Source organism: Vanellus vanellus (assembly GCF_965231255.1).
Source record: "Vanellus vanellus genome assembly, chromosome: 1".
NCBI lineage: Eukaryota > Metazoa > Chordata > Aves > Charadriiformes > Charadriidae > Vanellus > Vanellus vanellus.
The window spans coordinates 101450497-101463036 of NC_138905.1; the positions used below are offsets into that span (position 1 = coordinate 101450497).

Consider the following 12540-nt stretch of genomic DNA (forward strand, 5'->3'; position numbering starts at 1 on the left):
TTCATCATCAAATGTCTCTCAAATGCTAATCAAGGTAGAAGAAACAGTAAAGCAAATATCTCTTCAAATTAATTGAAATTTTAAAAAAATCTATTCCATTAATAAAACTGGCAAAGAATCTAGGAATGTGATCAAGAAGAATGACAACTTTTTCACCTCAGCATCACTGGTTCATATGTTGCTAAAGTTAGGGAGAAAATGGTCTTTAGGTGAGATGGAGACGTTGCTAGATCTTTCCCTGCTCTTTGTTTTATGGAGAGAGCAGCATTAGAAGAGATAAAGATCAGATCTGCTTATGAGGGAAGAAAACAAAAATGGTGAAATCTAAGGAAGTCTGGGAGTGTAGCAACAAGCAGATCATCATTTCTCTCCCCTGACAACCAAAGTGAGTCCATCTTTGTCGGCAACATGGACAGTGGGGTCGAGTGCACCCTCAGCAAGTCTGCCAATGACACCAAGCTGTTTGGCAAGGTAGACATGCTGGAGGGGAGGGATGCCATCCAGAGGGACCTGGACAGGCTGCAGAGGTGGGCCCAAGCCAACTTCATGAAGTTCAACAAGGCCAAGTGCAAGGTCTTACATCTGGGTTGGGGCAATCCCAAGCACAAATACAGGCTCAGTGGGGAATGGCTGGAGAGCAGGCCTGAGGAGAAGGACCTGGGGGTGCTGATTGACAAGAAGCTCAACATGAGCCAGCAATGTGCGATCGCAGCCCAGAAGGCCAACCGTATCCTGAGCTGCATCAAAAGAAGTGTGGCCAGCTGGTCAAAGGAGGTGATTCTGCCCCTCCACTCCTCTCTCGTGAGACCCCACCTGCATCCAGCTCTGGAGTCTCCAACATAAGAAGGACATGGACCTGCTGGAGCGTGTCCAGAGGAGAGCCATGAGGATGATCCGAGGGCTGGAGCACCTCTCCTATGAGGAGAGGCTGAAAGAGTTGGGGCTGTTCAGCCTGGAGAAGAGAAGGCTATGGGGAGATCTTATTGCGGCCTTCCAGTACCTACAGGAGAGCTGGGGAAGGACTTTTTACTAGGGTATGTAGTGATAGGATGAGCGGGAATGGCTTCAAACTGGAAGAGGGGAGATTGACATTAGATATCAGGATGAAATTTTTAACTTTGAGGGTGGTGAGGGACTGGAACAGGTTGCCCAGAGAGGTTGTTGAGGCCACATCCCTGGAGGTGTTCAAGGCCAGGTTGGATGTGGCCTTGGGCAACCTGGTCTAGTGGAAGGTGTCCCTGCCTATGGCAGGAGGGTTGGAACTCAATGATCTTCCAGGTCCCTTCCAACCTAAACCATTCTATGATTCTATGAAAAGAGTAAGAGTGCGTAAAGTTCAGCTCATTAGGTGGTGAGGAGTACTCACGCAGGAGGTCTGGAAAGCACTTGCCAAGGCTCCAGCCTCCATGTTGGAGAACTGAAAGGATCTATCTCATCTGCAGTTAGCTAGAAAGTTGGGGAGGGAAGATCAGCCCCTCCACCCTCTCGGCACAGAGTCTTGTTGGGTACAGGCTTTGCATTTATACAGGTTGTTTGTGGGTTTCCCCCAGAGAGAGCAGATCGATTTTAAAAATCCACTTGAGAACAGAAAATACATGGCACTGAGCTCCCATCTGCTCCCTTGCACAGAAATGTTCTGCTCTACGGTAATGTTCTATAATGCTGTAATAACACAGCTGAAAACTGTAATGGATGGGCCAATGACTGCAGGATGCTGGTATTTGTTTTTAATAGGCACTTACACGCTGAACACGATGTAATTGTTAACATAGGATTTCTACACAGAAATAAATCCACTTATTAATAAACCTACTGGTAGAACTGACCAAAAAAGAAATAGTGATGATTTTCAACAAAGTGTGGTTGTTTTTTTTAAGGCAGACAGCAAAAGGTCTGCTGTTTAGCAGACTCAAGCCTCCTCTAAGAATAGCTTAAAATAGTAAATGCCCTCCCCATATAGACAGAAAGAGTTTACTGGAAGTCATTGGCTGAACTAGTATCTGAGGGACATAAATTTGATACACACTTCTTTCTTTGTCATTTAAGAGAGCCTCTTTCTATGTTAAATGGGGTAGCTGATGCAGAAATTACTCTGATCTTGTTTTCCAGCTCTATCTATCACTTCGGACACGACAAGGAGCTTAGGCTAGCAGTGCTTGAAGGAAGGGAAGTACAAGATTTGAAGATCATAACCCTGTCACGTTACAGTTCATGGTGAGGTTGGCCATTTATATAAATTCATTCAGATGCTTCTTTCAAGATATATTTACTATATCATACAAAACTGGGCTACATAGTTCTTGCTCAGAGCAAGATTAGAAGATTATGTATATTTTTTGCTGGGGCAGTAAAAAAATCCTATTGGCAAACAGAAGACTTGTTTTCAGACTTATTGCAATATAAACAAAAAAGCTGCACACAACAAGTAAAAAAAAAACCTGTATTTGATGTAAAATTTGAAATAATGTTAGCTAATTCAAAAGAAAATTTCACTACTGTTCATTTCAGACTTGGGTTTGGTTTTAGTGGTGCTGGAAATATCATGCATGAAAATGGACAATCAGTACTTACCATGTGATCAGCAAAGCCTAACGGAATATTTAATCCTGTGGTTTTTAGTTTGATGGACTGCATAAATAACACAGCAATAAAATTTGTAGAATACATGACGCAAACTGATGCCTATATATGCATTAAAATATCTGTTCTCCAGCTGCAGAAGAACTGTCATCAATTTTTTTCCTTTGAGCTTAAGATCAGATCTTTAATCTTAAACCAGATTTTTAGCTGTGCGATTTGTCTGAAACAAGGAGTTATACCTTACTGAAAGTCATCACAATCATCCAGTTAAAGGTGCCAGTGGCATGAATCAGTATCACAGGGATGAAAGGTAATGATGGTGCTGTGCCTGCATCCAGGTATAAGTGGTCTCCAGAGAAGTTCAAAAGTACGTTGTTGAATATGGGTGAAATGTTGGCTGAGTCAAAAAACTTGAACATGGATTTCAAAAGCGGCACGACAATAGTAAACATGCTAGGAAACCCCATCCCAAAAATGTGGTGACCAAGAAAGCGTTCACATGGGTTTAGCAATTCCTGCTAAAATGCGTGGTTTGCAGTGGTTCCTGTCTTACTGGACAGGAGCTCCAGTTCTCTCTCACTTCTGGCCTAACTGAATTATTCTGAGAACTGCCCTGTCTAGAATTGCAAACAATTGCACTATATTTATTAAAAGCAGAGTACAGCAGACCCTGTTATAAATCTTATTAAAATTCTGACCATTGTCATCACTTGGCAACTCATAAAATGATGTCTTAAAAAACCATAACCTGTAGTCTGTTCTGTCAAGAGTGTCCCCGTGGTAGATCCCTGCAGCTTCCGTCCTGCTTATTCTTTTGTCTGTTTATATGCAGACATAACACTTAACAAGTGATAATGTGTAAACAAGAGTATGCATTGTGCAGATAAATAGACTCCCACTGTTGAACAAGTCCTTAGCAGTTTGCATTAAAAATAAATACAGATGCAAACTGGAATACAATATTTATTTTAACAGCGTGAATTTATCACTGGTAGCATTCCCTGATGTTTCCAGGATTAAATAAGTGGCTTTTAAAAGAGATTCACTAGTCCAGAAGTTTAAAACAGTTTAAACCTTTTGTTAATAGTACCAAGGGGAAAGATAATAACAATTAGCGGTTCTTCACAATATCAAGAAATAACATTTGCATTAACTGACTGAGAATTGCTGGTTCCATGCAACCACAAGTCTGTTTACCCACTTACAAATGTAGTCATAAGAGGTGAAAGAAAGAAGGCACAGCGATTTCTACAGATCTCAGCATATTAAATAATACTGAAGAGGTTTTTACTCAGGACACAAAATGGATTTGAATTCCATACTCCATTGAAAATTCAGAGGAAAGAAGTTTAATTATTGCTAGGCTGTTAAATATTTCCAGTGTGTGCTTCTCATTAATTCCAGAGGTGCTTAAAAAACCCTTGTCAGAATTAAAAAAAAAATGGTGAAGTTGCCTTTCTTTTTCTGAGAGCATCACATCACTAAGCTTGCCTTAAGCTGTTATTCTTAAATGCTTGGCTCACTCCTGTTTCCCTCCCCAATTGTTTTTGATGTGCTTAAGGTCAGAGGGGTAAATATGAGGTTCGAGGGGATCAGTATTGGAGAAAAAAACAGTGTTTAGCTCCAAGTTCTAGATTCAAGTCAAGTTCGGATCACTGTAAGTGGCCTAGTGAAGACCTATCAAATAATAATGAGCAAAGCAAGGGAAATACAGCAAGAAATGTTCACAAATATTCATTTGAATAGAATTGTAGATTCCTTTTCCTGTTTGATTCACTCTTGCATTTAAAATGTTATAGCAAAAAGTTAATTAAAAGTAAAAAAAATGAAAACACCTGGACAAGAACTAGTTTGACTGTGTCCTGTGTTCACTCAGATATGGTTGTGCGTTTTTCAGGCCACCTATTTAAGGATGCTTTCTCTTGCACACTCATCCAGTTAAGTCATTCCATGATTTGGGCCACAAGTCGTACAGTAAGAATATTAAATGTCTGAATGAATAACTAAGAAATAGTTCTGAGGGTGGTCACGTGTTGTGATGGGTTTTTGAAATAGGTGTGATCCATAATGCTGAGCAGAGGCAAAATTCATAGAGTCAATCTGAACAACAGCAACATCAAAGCAGTAAATCCACTGCATAAGTTCCCCATTGCTCATCATCCTCTCCAGCATTAAGAAGCTTGAGTCCCTTTCTTTGAGGATCAGTATCCAAATCACACAAAATAACATCACAGTTGTGTGAAAGATAAACTTGTAAAGGCAGTTATGGGATTCATGAGTTCGAAGGTCATTTTTCTCCTCACTTCTCAAAATGAATGCGTAACTTCAGGCGAGTCTTTTAAATCTCTTGCTATTTCACTGTCCTTCTCCAGCAAAGAGAACAATAATATCTCCACTATATGAAAGATGCATTGTTTGTGTAATCAGTTAAGCTTGTACAATGCTTTGTATTTGTATGGCTTTCTTCCATTGCAGTATCTTGGAGAAAAGGTTTATTCCTTTTATTGGCACAAAGCCAAAGAAGAATTTAGTGGTGTGGCAAACTAATGTATCCTGTTATGGTAGCTCTTTTAAAATAGAGCAGCAAAGTTATGTGTTTGCACTCTAAATTGTCAATAACCCCTATTAGAACCTATCTTTAATGCAAAAGTTACTCAAGTTGCATATTCTGTTGTTCAAAATTTGGCCATTCTTATTTTTTGAACATTCAAAAGAGTGTTTTTGAACACACAAAAGAGTATGTAAGATACAAAGGAGTATCTCACATACAGGAGACCTAATTAACTACAGAAATTAAGACTTGTCCTTGGAGACCTCCTCAAGAAGCCTCTGATGCTTCCCAGTTGAGAACTATTCTACAACACCAAAATCACTCTAGAAGGTTTTGAGTTGAAATTTGTCAGGCAGCAGTTTTCTGGTAGAAAAGGAATGACTCGAGGTAAGTCAGAACTGCTGCCTGAGATCCCTCTTGCTGCAAATTTTCTTATTGTAAAGCGAGCCCTGGAAGTGATGGCACTGGAACTAGTGGGACTTCTCACATCCCATTTGTATGTAATTATCCAAACTATTAGTTTGTCATGTATATGTGCTACTAAAGAATTTCATAACATACCTGCCTCAGACTTACAAAATCTCTATGACGGTGAAAACAGACTTCCCAGCCATGTTTTTATCTCCAGTTCACACTGAACATTCAGGATAGTAAGTTCAGGGTTAACAAAAAAGTTGCTTAAGTCAAGGGGTCCTCTCTCCAAGGACCAGCCCTGAAGACTGCTCTGGAGGGTTGGTAGCTGAGCATTGTGGAGAACGTTGACCACCAAAAGGGGTTGATCAGCAGCTTGCTGGATGAGAAGGCCTCTTGGCAGGCAAGGGCGTTGGGGTCAGCTGGCTGTAAGCTCTGAGGGGACTGGAGAGAGAAACTGACAAGTGCAATGTGGAAGAGGTGTACCACAAAGCACTCCAAATCCCAGATTTGCAAGAACTGTGGGAAACCTAAGACAGGGAATGCTGTTCAGGTGTTGTGGTAGTCCTACCTGACTGTGGCTATTTCTTGAGCTTTATGAAGGGGGAGTAATTAAGCTATGCTTGGGTACAAAGAGTTGGGACGTAGCTGGAAGAGCCATTGTAAGGGACCTCCTGTACCTTGCCTGGGAGCTGCATTTAACTTGGGTTCTTGCCCTTGCCTGAGCTACACTACAGGTATGTCCGTGTCCAGCCATGTACTTTGCCTATCCCAACCTTTCCTTGTTAACTTGACTTTCCAGCTTGACTTTGGGCTTGCCTTGTCACCACAGACTTGCTTATTAATCATAACTCAACTTAGCTGATCCTGGTTACAGTCACTGGACCTGTGCTACTCTTCGTGCGTGGGTGCTGTGGGCCTGGGCCCTAGCTGGCTTGGGCTTAGCACCTGACTCCACTTCCCTGGTAGAGCAGTGGCCTTATTGCAGCCTGAGGAGGTAAAACACAATGACTGTGAGTTTGGGAAAGAATGTCGTCAACTTTTGAGGGGCTAGAGGCAGTTGAATCACAAAGCCGTTTTATGAAGAAAGAGAATTGGTACTCCCAAGAAATTTGCTGGTGAAGATGATGAAAATTATCATATTGGTGTGAAGCCTCGCAGGCTAACAGAACTTTAAAAGAATGGTGATCCGTAGAGTCTGAGCCATCGTAATTGGCTAAGCTTAGACAGCAGACCATGACTTGGGTCGTGACAAGTCCAGGGCCACATCTAAAATTGGGGGAAATATTTCTGCTAACATAAGCGAGGATAGGATTTTACCCTGCAGAACTCAGCAGATGCATGCGTTGCTAGATGGCTTAACTACAAGGCTTTCTGTTTTGTTCTCACCATTCCCCTAGTAAAGTGCAACATATGGTTAACTTTTCTGTTGCGTCGTGGTCTGTTAATGAAGCAGACACTTGCGATAATTATAGTTCCTTTTCCAAACTCCCTGATTCGGCAAGCTGATCTATCAGTATTCTGGGGGATTGCAAAGGTTCATTTTTTGTTTCCTTAGTGCTCATCGTACTTGAAAAGCAGCATATTTTGATTGGTTGACAGTTGAAAGTGCAATTAAACGTTTCAGAATCTGGAAGAACTTTTGAAGATATTCCTTTCCGTTTTGGCAGTTTTGTTGTTCTTGTTTTTTGGTGGCTTTTAAATTTATTTATTTATTTAATGACAGCACAAGCAAGTTTAATGTTTCATTTAGATGATGCCAGCTGTCCATTGTGAATGTAAATGATGAGCCAGTGGAACTGCACGGTTGCCTTGAACAAATACGTGAAATAGAAGTGTGTTGTTACACATCCTGCAGGTGCCTCGGCTGTGGGAATCTATTCACTCAGAGGACATTTAGCTGATATATTGTACAGCTGGTCAAAGAATGCCTTGAGGCTATCTGAAAGTTTCCACAGGAAATGAAATGCTTTGATGGAGTTTGCTGTAAAACATTATTTTATAAAATCATGCTAATTTTGACAGTCTTCTTTTAGACTGCTAATTTCAAATCTCTGCCTCTTCTATTCAATTTGCCTCTTTTATTCTTTTTATGAACTATATACAGTAAACTTCTGAATTCTTTTAAAAAACAGTGGATTTTTTTTCCCCATATCCCAGGATGCATATATACAATATCTTTTAGTCTGTGGCAGGAAGCCAGAGAGATACTAAGAAAAGGCTATGCTGACTCTCTGCTGTAAAACAGAGAGCGTGAGGGCAAAAAACATGTAGCCAAATCTGCTTCATCTTCTGATTCAGGTGGAGTCTTGACTACTCTGCCGGGAAGCTGTGCACTTCTGAAAACTGGGGTACTAGAGGAGTGTGAGGTTCTCCTCACCCTGGGCAAGGGTTGCTCGGATGTTATTCGGTTATCTTCACTTTATACAGTTATCTTCACATTATTTATAATGTATGCTGGTAAAAGTCTGTATTTACAACAGCCAAAAGAGATGGCATGCTAACAATAGTCATGAAAGACTTGGGTAAAGAAGTGAAAAAGAAAACCTGCTAAATCTACTTATGCTAAGATTAAATCAGAAATGATTTTTTCCCTTCCGCATATCCCTTTCACTTGTTGTAAGTAGCGTCATAATAAAGCTCACATTAAATTTTCTTCTCTCGTGGACTTTATGTCTCAGGTTGCATTCCTCAGAGAGAAGAAACATGTTATGGTAACTTTTATTGCTTTTTGGAGTCTTTGAGGAACTCTAAGCAGATTTAATGCGCCCCTCTCCTTTTCCAAAAGCAGCATCTTACCTGCTTCTAAGTAATTCACAGGTTAGTCTTGATAGTCCTCTTGCCAGTCCAAGAATTCTCTCACCTCTATGACGCATTTCTGTTTCTAGTCTTTTGATCTGTAGATTAAAGTTTTAGAATTCATATGGATGCTCTCAATTCATAATATAACATTATACCTTAGCTCAAAGCACAAGAGTATATAACCTTAAGAAAAAAGTCCAAACCAAATCAACTAAAGCAATGTGCCTGATTTTTTAGCACAGCCTACCTTTGGAAATTTGTCTGTGTCCAGACAGGTCATGGTTTGTCTTGTCTCACCTTGAGCAGACCTCCCAACAACTCAAAGTTTCATCAGAAAACTGGTGGCCAAGACCTTCTCCCTCCCTCTTATCTCCTGTTTTTGTGAGTCTTCTTTCTATGTGTGTCTGTGTTTTTTGTTTTAGGGGAACTTTAGTTTTAAATTCTTTTCTCATTGGGCTTCAAATGTTGACCTGTTAGTAACATTCCAATTTCTTGTGAGGATTTATGAAAAGATGAGGTAATTTTCTTGTGAAGTGTGTGTATGTGTTGGAGTATCAGTTGCACAGTCCAGATGGACCTATACAAATTCCTGATACTCAGTTTACCTACCTCAAACGTTGATGCATGTTTCATTCACTCACACGCATGTGCGTATGCTAGGTCTTCTAGGTGCTTGTTCCCCTTTGACCAGTGAATATCTTCGGAAAGAAGTCAGAATTTGAAACTGTCTGAAAAAGAAAGGAAGATTAGAAGTATTACACACATTTCACAAAAGCATGACAGAAATTCTCTGTAGTTGCAACATTGCTTTTTCAAATGTTCATTCAAACAGCTGTGGAGAGCCAAAATGCGCATAATCCAGAGGCCAACGCACCAACCTGGAACTATACTTCCTGAGGCTAGGTATGTGGTCTGAGGTTTTTGTTTGTTTTGTTTTTTAAGGAAAATGCAGTACATGAAACAGTATAACAGCAACATTTCTGTGTGGCATTGCTTTGTCTGTGATGTGATTAAACTAGGGTTTGTTAGTGATCTGATAGCAGATCTCCTGGACCATGATACAGCATAAAAGTGCCGTAGATACTCTAGACAGCCCTCAGGGACTGGGACCTCAGTGGGCTTGTACAAAGACGTGTGTGTTACCACAGCTGAATACTTGATTGTGACAGGTACGCATACCTTGCTGCAGGCCTGGTGCTCAGCAGCATCTTTGGTTCAGTCTAGTACAGCTGCAAGAACGGGCAAGTCAGCTTGACGATAGCTGTCTCCGTGACCCCTGGGATATTCTCCTGGCCTGCTCCTCCCTGGAGGAAGTGATACGTTAGCCTTTAGCTCTTCTGACCAAATGTTAATGCTCTTGACCGTTGCACGTGTTCTCATTTGTGCCCGTGGTATCATTCTGCCTGCAGCACATGCCTGGCTACCTCCCTCCTGCTGGTGTCTTGACCGCTGTTCTGCGTCCTAGATGCTAGTTTTATATCTTTTCCTCTATAGTCGCCTCATAAGCAGTAACTTTTTGCTGGGACACTGAAGAAGGTTACCTATCACTACATCACCTATCTTACTGCCTAATGCTATCTGTCTGTCTAAGGAGGAGAAGGTTGGCCTGGTCCACAGAGCATAGATTTGGGACAACCAATCTAGCTGCAACTTCATCTGTGGATCTTCTGTCTGAACATCGGTGCTTTATTCAGCCATTGACTGAAGAGACAGGGAAGCTGTTTGTCTTTTTCTCAGAGTGAGACTATAAGAATAAACTGTTAATTTGGAACTATGACATTCCAGGGGTTGGTAAAAACCTATTAAGTAGACAAAACTTAGGCCCTTGATCTATTTGGTATGTGTATTTTTCTTCTGCTGCCAGCCCCCATCTTTCTCTGTCCTTATCCTCAAATAGGCTGGAAATAATTTTCCCAAGCATTATGGAAATGCCAGGTTTTCAGCATAGTGTAGTCCTAGAAAGAAAACATGAATTTGCAGTAAGTTGTAAGTGACTAAGGAAGCACTTTTAACATGGTATCACTTTGTGACTCTTGACTATAGCCGTTGCCAGCACTTAAATAATAATGAAAATGAATTGTTTACACTGACTCATGGTGTCTTTACTAAGTGTATGCTGCTTCTTGCCCTAATGTTCTGTACTCTGCAAAATACATTTTTGCCATTCTAAAAGCCATTTCTAGATTTCTATTCCAAGGGTACTTCGTGCACCACAAGAGTTTAAAAGACACCGTGATAGCAAATATTAAGGGGTTCTGCAGCTTTTTCTATGCTTCTCATGCAAAATGTACACTTCGCTAATTACAAATGCACTTGGAGGAACGCAGATTAAAGTACCATAATATGTTTTTTTCAAGCTCCAATTTCATCAGAATAATTAAACATGCCTTCAAATCCTTTTGTATTTGACAAAGTATGTGTTCTTAAGAGCCATTGAGTTTCATGCGACTTAAATGCATGCCTGAAGTTAAACATGGTTTTAAATGCTTTGAATAGAAATAAATTTGAAATAAGTGCCTGAGTTCCTCACAGTCAAAGCTCTCATGCAGCTTAAAGGAGAGCAAGTCGGTTAATGAGAATATCTCAAAGTGTGAACTCTTAGACGCAATGCTGAAGAAAAGAATTACAAAAACAACTGGCACTGCCAAAACTTTAAACACTAGAAAACTTTCTCTCCTTCCTTAGTATAATCCTGGGGGCAAAACACCAAACGTTCTCAGGGACTGGAAGAGATGAAAAGACTCGTGTGAGAAAGAGGCAGTGATGGCATCAGATTGCTTTGCTTCTGATGTAAGGAAGCATAGGACTGCACAGAGGGGTTTTTTAGCATCATCATCCAGTGTGGGATGCCATGGCACATGTTTTATGTTCATGTTTTTTGATTGAAGCCTAATGATCCAGATCAAAATAGAGCAGTCTTCAAAAGCTCACAAAATTAAATATGAAAACATTGACAAAACCAGTTAGGTGATGTAGATGACTTCCCACATGACATCAAGTTTGAGATACAGTATTTTTCTGTGAGTGATTTCAATAATTACAGTGAAAAGAAAAATCCCTACATTTGCGAGGATCCTAAGGAGCTCTGACTAGAATTAGTGAAGTGAGCCGGGGAGACAGTGAGGGTTTGGGGGAGCTGCACTTAATTCCCCAGGGGTGGAAGGGAGGAGAGGAAGCACCAGTACCTTTCTTTGAAATGGTTCCAGTTCAGTAGGAAAGCCCAGCTTGACCTTACCTAAATGTGAGGACAGGAGATGACATAAAGAAATTCTTCAGTGTCTTATTAGGCACGCAGATACTTGTAGAGGGGAAAGGTTATGCAAATAAGTTGCTGGCTTCCCCCCCCCCAGACTGCTGACACAAAACACTGATGAGATTTGGGGGAGATGTTTTAAATTAGAAACTTGGGAAGAGCTGACAGTTGCAGAAGGGTACTGAGGTCACCCAAAGACATCTGGTAGGGCTGTCAGTCAGTAACATGAAGGCAATTTTGCCAAGTGTAGGGTAGGACAGAAAATTGAGCTGCATTGGAGAAGGAATAGATGAAGGTCAGAGTTGAATTCTCAAAAAGTAACAAGGTTACAGATGTGAACTACATCAAATCAGGCATAGGGCCAAAAGTACGTTAGAAATGCTGGTAAGCACAAATACTTATAAAAGTTTGTATAATTTCTGAATTTAAGCATACACCAAGTCAGCAAAATTTACAGGAGAAAAAAAAATGGTACATATTGAGGGCTATGTTTATTAGGGGTCTCCAGCAGACAGTGAATATAATCACCTCTGTTTACTGGGACCTCTGTTTTTAGAATACCGTCTGATTTCATCCCTTGTCCACTGCATGTGTGTTGTGTATGCCGCCCCCCACTTACTGTGTTCCAGAGTAGTCAGTCTGTGGGTAGGATTTCTTTTGTTTCTCACTATTTGTTTTGTCACCTCTTTTGCTGGCTGCTGGTACAGGCTTTGCTGATAGCTTGCTGGAGAATGTTGGTGCCTGAGATTAGGAAAACACCTAGAGGTTCCTAATGTATTAAAAAATACAGGGGCTATTCTTATTTTGTCTGTTGCTACACTGACTTCAGTGTGTGGTAGTATTTTCTTATACCAGCTGAAGACCTGCATGTCTAGGAACAGATGGTTTGCAAAATAGGGCAGAAAGTGTTTCAAGAACAGACCTTTATGGAATGGAGAACGGA

The 12540-nt window shown here is 40.7% G+C and overlaps 1 long non-coding RNA gene across 1 annotated transcript; it reads left to right on the forward strand.

The window, feature by feature from the left end:
• The first annotated feature begins 2202 nt into the window (after nt 1-2202).
• Nucleotides 2203-12535, forward strand: LOC309682577. Its single transcript, XR_014270134.1, has 3 exons — nt 2203-2214; nt 9177-9247; nt 12437-12535. It is a non-coding gene; the product is annotated as an uncharacterized lncRNA (long non-coding RNA).
• The last annotated feature ends 5 nt before the right edge of the window (nt 12536-12540 follow it).